Here is an 8,065-nt window from a genome sequence, read left to right as displayed (position 1 = left end):
GGCATTGGCTCCTGTTACCTGAGTCGCAAATCTCTCAGGGCACCCTAAAAGGGGCAGGAGATACTTGTAACAGCGAACAGTTACTTTACAAGAGAGGAACCCCATATTTAGGAAACCAAATCTTTCATAATTGGCATTACGTCCATCTGACTTTTACCCCAAAGGAAGACATTATCTTTATTATCCTGGATAGTTAACAGACTTGTCCTTCGCTCTGGATGGAGATACTATCTCTATCTTCTAAAGATGTTTGCAACACGATGTCCTTGAAAAGAAGGAAAAAAAAAAAAACCCCACATTTGGAACAAAGGTAGTCAATGCCTTTGCTCACCAGATCAGCAGAAAAGTTAAATCCATGGAGAATTATCTCTTAACATCTATCTCTGTCCTCTAGGGCAGGCATTGGCAAATTATGACCCAGAGGCAAAATAACCCACCTCCTGTTTTTGTAAATAAAGTTTTATTGGCACACAGCTGAACACATTCATTTAAGTATTGTCTGTGGTGGCTTTAATGCTACAATGGCAGAGATAATTAGTTTCCATGCAGACCATATGACCTCTTCACAGAAAAAGTTTGCCAATCTCTGCTCTAGGATATGGTCATTCTCCACCTGACTGAAGTTGACTGGTGAGTACTACATCAACAATCCAGCTGTAGGGGGAGGGAAAGAAGAAGAGCCAACAATTTATTTAAAGGATGTGACCCAGAAGTTGACTTCTCTTCACTTCTCACTGGCCAGAACTTAGTTGCATGTTTTGTTAGGTGTCCCCAGACTTCTTGCTAGTGTTAGTGAGTCACTAGAAGTGTCAATAGGTCTCAGCATATAGCCTTATTCATGGCCAAGATTTATTACAATCAAAGCAGGTGTTCAGCATAACCTATATAAAATATATATATAATATATATTAATATATATATTATAAAATATATATAATATATATAAAATTGCATTAAAATAATGCAATTTGGGCACAGTGAGCCACTCTTTACAGGGACTGGTGGCAACTCTCCTGACATCTGAGTTTCCAGATGCCAGCCAAGAGTCAACCTTACAGGGAGCCTTTCCAAGGGTAACCGACTTGGGTTCACACAAATGCCTACACTTGGGTGCAGTAGAAGCTGGGGAATATAGTCCAGATAAGATTCTGTGTGCCCAGCTAAAACTTGGGAGGTTTGATTACTGAAAGATGAAGAATAAATACCATAAATAATTAGTTTCTGTCACACAGTGGAAGAGGGGCCAGGTTAAAGTTCTCAGCCAGAGAACTGTTGACATTTTGGGCTGGATAATTCTTTATTGAGGGAGGCTGTCCTGTACGTGTCGGTGGTACCCCTCTCAATCCTGACAATCAAAAGTGTCTCCAAACGTTGCCAAATGTGCTTTGGGGTCAGAGACGTCTCAGTTCAGACAGATCCAAGCTAGTATGTGAAAGCCAGAGAGAGAGACACCAGGCCCTGTTCAGAAAAACTGTTACTTCGTTACAGTTTGAGAATAAATGAGAGTTGGAAAGTAGCAAGAAAAAGGCTGAAGGTATAGGCTGGACCCAGGTAATAAAGAAGTTTGTGTGCCATAATAAGGGGTTTGGATTTTTTGAAGAATCACTGAAAGATTATGAAGAGCCATTGGAAGACATTTAAGCCAAGAATCATATTTGTATTTTCAGAAAACCAGTTTGACTTACATATGGAGAATTAATGAAAAGGCAAATAGTCTGGGATCAGAAAGACTAATGAGAAGGGTTTTTCACTCATGCAGGTGAGAAATGTTGAGGAACGAAATGAAGTCATTGGCAGTTGAGAAGAATAAAAAGTGAAGGATCTGAGTGTGATAAGTAGAAGTTTTGCTTTGGGCCTCTGGGTAAGTAGATTACCATTCACAGAGCTAACAATGAAGATAAGAGAATAGTGGAAGGGGAGGAGTGATCAGATCTATTTTGGGTTTGCTGAGTTTGAAGTGACTGAATTTTCCAACAGAATAATCTGATATGATGGTCACTTAGTATATAGTGAATAGAATATACTGAGGAGATGAAACCTGCACATACAACCAACTGTTGTCAATATTTCTTTCCTACTGATTTTTTAAAACGCAAAGGCTTCCTTTCAAATGTATATAAAGTAACTCTTCTACTAAGCTTTTTAGATGAAGGGGGTGATTCCTTCATTCACAATTTATTCAGGTGGGTTTCAAAATATTGCAAATTACTAGCTACCCAAACGTTTTCATTTCTTCCTGGACTAGGTGTCATTTCTTGGGCACAGTAAATATTTTGGCTTTAGTAACTTTCTGCTTTGAGAACTTGAATCTCCTGACACTCGGTGTCTTCAAGTAGAAATAATCCTTGCAGAGACAAATATATAAAAACTTAGGTACAGATGTAGAAACTACTATTCTGGGGTTAAAATGACTTAAGATGACATTTCGTACTAGTGACTACAATTTCCCCATCTTCAGTAGAAGGTATACTGTGTCTGGCAGAGTAGCTAAATTTGCATTCTCTCAGGCAAGACATGCATCATGTGATTGAAGAATTAGTTGGAGATTAGTTACTTTAATTAGTAATCAAGGCACAAGATACTGAACACAAGAGCACTGATTCTGAGCCCTTGCATACCTCAGTCCATAATAATAAGGGAAAGTTCTTCTGTACATTCCTTGCGGAGTTTGATATGAGAGTAAACAGTGGGATGAAATGCAGGTTCTAGTCTTTAATGACTTGAACACAGATGTTGCCGTTGACAGGAAGAGATATGTTGAGTGTTGTTTCTCCATTTGCTTAGCAAGATTTGACATGTGGTGAGCCAGAATAGAAATTTGAAGAGTTCAATCAAGATGTGTTGAGGGAACATTGGGTGAAAGCAGTGATGAGGGAAGCAAGTCTGGGTATAACAACATTATGCTGCAGACGGAAACTTTGTTTAAAAAAAAAAACACGGGGCGCCTGGGTGGCGCAGTCGGTTAAGCGTCCGACTTCAGCCAGGTCACGATCTCGCGGTCCGTGAGTTTGAGCCCCGCGTCAGGCTCTGGGCTGACGGCTCGGAGCCTGGAGCCTGTTTCCGATTCTGTGTCTCCCTCTCTCTCTGCCCCTCCCCCGTTCATGCTCTGTCTCTCTCTGTCCCAAAAATAAATAAACGTTGAAAAAAAAAATTAAAAAACAAAACAAAAACAAAAACAAAAAACTTCCCAGGATTGTCTGTTTGGATAAGCTAATTGGTAAATCCAGTTGCTCTTAGAAAAGAATTTTAAAAATCTATAGGATACATAGCCAGGATATCATAACTCTAAACAATGTCCATAGTCTATTTGTGTTTGTGTATACAGTGATAAGTGCTTACAGATGGCTTACAGAAGTGCTTTAGCTGGGGGAAATAAAACCAGGTGATGGAGTATGGAGGAGGAGTTGTGCACTGGTCCCAAACTGCTAAGTTTTCTGAGGCTTTTTGATTCATAGTCCCTGTGGTTTCCAATACTGGCAAAGGCTAGGGAGTGTACCATAGGTCGGTTAACAAGTATAAATATTCCATTCTATTAAGATAGGGATGGTAATATTTGTAGGTCTCTTCTTTGATCAAAGAAAATGGCCTGTTGAATAATAATACACACATGGCACCATTTCAAGCATTAGAGTTTTGTCCCTAATATTGTCACATCTTAAGCATTCACCCGTTAGACTTTTTTTTTTTTTTTTTTTTTTTACCTCCCCAAAGAGCCAGGATTTAATTTATTGCCATAAGATTCTCTTTTCCCACCAACCATCCTTGCTAATTCCTGAAGGTTTATTCATTACTTTTGAATTGTCTACCATGTCTTTCCCTCCTTTGTGGTTGTGTTCAAAACTAAAACAGGGTGAGGGCAGTGAAGTTTGATGCTCTTTGAGATCAGTCACCTGCCACTTAATGCAGTGGGGTTGTGTTCATGCTGATACTTGCCAAAGCCAGTGCTCTGGACGTCATGCCTGTCAAAATCCATATCCTGTTTTCAAATTAGCCTGTTGGATGGCATTTAAAAAACCTTATAAAGTCACTAAGCTACTAATAACTGATGTTCATGAGGTGGGTTACTCCTTTTCATATATATATTCCTTTATTCTGTAAATAGTTATTAACCTTTATGCTAGGCATTGGGAACCTATGGATTTTGTCAGTCAGGGTCCTGAAGGGAAACAGATGGCACACTTAAGTTGGGTGATTTGAAGACAGTATCATAAAATGACTATTTACATATTATCAGTTGGATTGAGTTGAATCACAGAGAAAGGACATTGCAGCTTCCTGGGGCCGTTAATAGTGGTGGGCAAGTCATTGGCACCAGGAAGCAAGAAGAGGGGAGAGGAGACTGAGTCAGGGAGAGCTGTGGAGAGAAGGCCGATGTTAGGAAGCCATGACCTGCAGTAAAGGAATCTGACGGTCCTGATGACCTTGTGGGAACGGCATTGGGGAAAAATAAATGTCTACCTCACCCTTTGAACGTTCATCTCCTTTTGGTGCCTTCTATCAGTTAAACCCCAGAGGACACTGCTGGTATTATCAATACAGATCAGCTTCTTAAGACACAGCGGTCTTGAGAATGCAGGGTTGTGGAGCTGGAGGGGCAAAGGAAGACACGTCACACACAAACGACAGGGATCTGTCCCAGGAGCCTACAACAGCACTTCCTACGCTTCAGCAGATCAGAGAACCACACGGAGACCTTGTTAAAATGCAGATTCTTGGGCCTTACCCTCCAGCAGTTCCGATTCAGCAGATCTAGAGTGAGATGGGAAAATTAGCATTTCTGACACATTCCTGGTGTGGCCTGGGCCCCTATTCTATAGATCACATTTAGTGTAGCACTAATCAGACATTTTGAGGCAGGAAGATACCAAACCCTAACAAATGGATGTCTAATAGCAGACTGTCAGCTCTACTACAATAATTTAAAGATAATTTGCTACTTTTGTAGCACACTATTGTCAAATCTATTTTCAGGCAAGCTGATCTTGACTAGAAATCCTCAAAGAAGAGCGTTTTGAATTTTCAAGTAGGAACGTAAGGATGGTCATGGGTTTAACTTTTCTCCTTATAGGTAAATCTTCCTCTGTAAAGAAGTTATTGCCTCATTCAGGATAAGCTCGAGACCTAGTATGCACAAATGCTAGCCTGTATAGGGACACCATGATTACTGTATACTGAATAGGTAGATATACTTTAAAACGTTTTAATTAAAAGAGAATTGAAGTCAGATGACTTCATTTTTGACGTTCTGTAATTTTTGTAAGGGAACTTTCTAAGCTAAAAAAAAGAAAAAGAAAAAATCAAACAAAACTGCTCTAGTGAGTACATAGGACAAAACATGGGAAGTCCTCTTCCAAATATTCTTGTATAAAAGCCCAATTCTTTCTAATTTGCTACTCCTCCTTTAGCATTATTCCATGAAAGTAATGTATGGTTGACCAACAATGAGGGAAGTGGCTCTGAGATTAAATCATCAGGGAAGAGGAGCTGGCCTCTGACTACTGAGCAAGAGAGAATCAAAGCATTTGAATTGAAAATACCTGCTCAGATCAATCACTTAGAACATGCATAAACTGATGTTTCACTTCAAATGGTCTTCTTATTTCCCATGAGCTACTTCGAATTCTTCTCTGTATCAGTCAAGCTTTTTGTTAGAGTAGATTGAACTCATTGCCCTACTTCGTCATCTCCCATTTATTCTTGGCCCATTGACTTCTGATTCTCAACTCTTCCGAAACCTACATTGGCAGAAGTTAACTGTGCTCATCTGATCTCTCAGCAACACACAGGGCTGTGGACTGCTCCCTTGTGTCATTGGTTTCTGTGGCATTACTTTATCCTGTGTGCCTCCTACCTCCCTGATGATTCCTTCTTAAAATTCTGGTAAATCTGTCATGTCATGTTGCTCAGTCTCAATGCAGAGACTTTTCAGAGATGCCCAGAGCAACAGGTAAAAGCAACTTAGCCTTACATCCCTCAAAGAATATTAAAGGGAATCTGATTCACCACACTTACCAAAGACTCCTAGAATACTCATAAGTTTCCTTAAATCTTAAATCACACAGCTGATCTGGATCCTCTCATACCACAGTCTCCAAAATTCTCTTCTGGAGCTCTAGATGGGAGGTTCTTTTTCATCCATCTCTTTATTATATTGATTTGCTTGCCTTTTGTTTCTCTACTATTTTGGAAAGGGGAAGAAACAAGAAATGAGAGGCCAAATACTGGTTTCTTCTTAAAGCATGGATGAGAAATAGAGGAAAAGCCATGTAGAGGGGTGCTGACTCATACATGAGTACTTTTGTTCCACTACAGGCTTGTTCTCTTTAATTGACCCATCTTATCTGCCTTTCCCTGAAATGCTGGCATCCCCCCAAGTGTCCATGATTGCATTGCTTGTGATTCTAACTTTCTCTCTGAATGGGAATTGTAAACAGTTTTTCTCTTGTCCAGCAGATACTAGACATCTCCACTTGGATAAACTACAGACCCTTCAGTTCTCAGTGCAACTGCTGCTCCTTGATCAGTCCAGAGCAGTGGGCATCATGCTCAATCCACCCACCTCTCCCATATGCCATCTCAAATCAGTCACTAAATCTTGGGGTATTCAGTTCTCAAAGTCTCTCAAATCCATTGTTTCTTCCTAGTCCCTAAGTTTTATCCTTACATATCTCCTGAACTGTTTCAGCAGTACCTTAAGCATTCTCCTGCCTGCAGACTAGCTCTCCTCAAACCAACTTCACTACTGACAAAGTGAAATATCTAAAATGCAAATCTTATTCTGTTATTTCATACTCACTATTTAAAGTGCAGTGTCTCCCTTTTACCTATAAGATCTGGTCCTTTTTGATCTGAGCCCTACCTGCTTCTCTCTTTATGCTGCAGCTCTTCTGAAAGATTGGCACATTCCTCACCAACCATCTTCTATATTTTGGCTTGTTCCTTTCTCTCTGAACTGCCCTTTGCTCTCCATTAGTTAATGCTGGCTGATGACTTTACCCTATTAGACTGAACTAAGTGACCCACCTTGGTGTTCCTGATCCCACAGCATGGGAGTTAATCACATAGTATTCTTATGTCTTTTTTGCCAATCTCTGAGGATGAATATCTCATAAGTGTTTTGAAGAATGTCAGAGGTGAAATCTAAGTTTGGTGAGAGGACAAATCACTGGAACTTAGGAGAACGTGGGCTAACATCCAAATTAACCATTAATCTGCTTTGAAATGTTGGACAAATCACTCCCCTTCACTGCTCCATCTTTCATAGAAGAAGCTTGGACCATATTATCATATCTACCATGCTGTCATTCCACTTTATACCTTCCCACATGTTTAGAGAGGATGTTCATTGATGTTCACACACTACCCTTTCTACTTTTCTCCTCATTGCTTTGCTTTCTTTTTTTTTAATTAATTTTTTTAATGTTCATTTTTGAGAAAGAGAGACAGAGCACGAGCAGAGGAAGGACAGAGAGTGAAGGAGACAGAATTGGAAGCAGGCTCCAGGCTCTGAGCTGTCAGTACAGAGCCCGATGCAGGGCTCGAACTCATGAGCCTTTGAGTTGTGCGATCATGACCTGAGTCGGAAGTCGGCCACTTAACCGACTGAGCCATCCAGGTGCCCTGACTTTGCTTTCTTTCTCCAGGTATTTATCTAAAATAGTTGTCTCAACCCTGGTTTCTCTGTGCCACTTTACAAGATGCAGATGGCTGGCCCTATCCCAAGGGATTCTGATTTTATTGGTCCAGTGTAGTACTCCAACATCAATATTTTAAAAAAGCACTCTAGATAATTCCAATGGCAGTCAAGATTAGCAACTGTTAACATCATACAGTGGTTTTTTTTTTTTCCCCAAAGTTTGGTCCCTAGAGCAGTAGCATTAGCATCACTTGGAAAATTGTTAGAGATACAAATTCTCAGGCTCCTACTGAATTAGAAACTGTAGTATCTGTAGGTGATTCTGATAAACACAAAATCATGCTTCTCTTTGGATTCTTCCTTCCCATGCCCACTAAATAAGAGCTGGAGGTCACTACTGTAATTTCAGAGATAAATACCCCTGGTGTT

The 8,065-nt window shown here is 40.2% G+C and overlaps 1 long non-coding RNA gene across 1 annotated transcript; it reads right to left on the bottom strand.

Annotated features, from left to right (window-relative positions):
* Positions 1 to 448: 448 nt before the first annotated feature.
* Positions 449 to 6,205, bottom strand: LOC121041235 (uncharacterized). Its single transcript, XR_005795629.1, has 3 exons — positions 6,013 to 6,205; positions 4,464 to 4,586; positions 449 to 654 (listed from the first exon to the last, which is right to left on the bottom strand). It is a non-coding gene; the product is annotated as an uncharacterized LOC121041235 (long non-coding RNA).
* Positions 6,206 to 8,065: the final 1,860 nt, after the last annotated feature.

Source organism: Herpailurus yagouaroundi, unplaced genomic scaffold (assembly GCF_014898765.1).
Source record: "Herpailurus yagouaroundi ecotype Mexico unplaced genomic scaffold, PumYag 29, whole genome shotgun sequence".
Taxonomy (NCBI): domain Eukaryota; kingdom Metazoa; phylum Chordata; class Mammalia; order Carnivora; family Felidae; genus Herpailurus; species Herpailurus yagouaroundi.
This window is presented reverse-complemented; position numbering and strand designations above follow the sequence as displayed.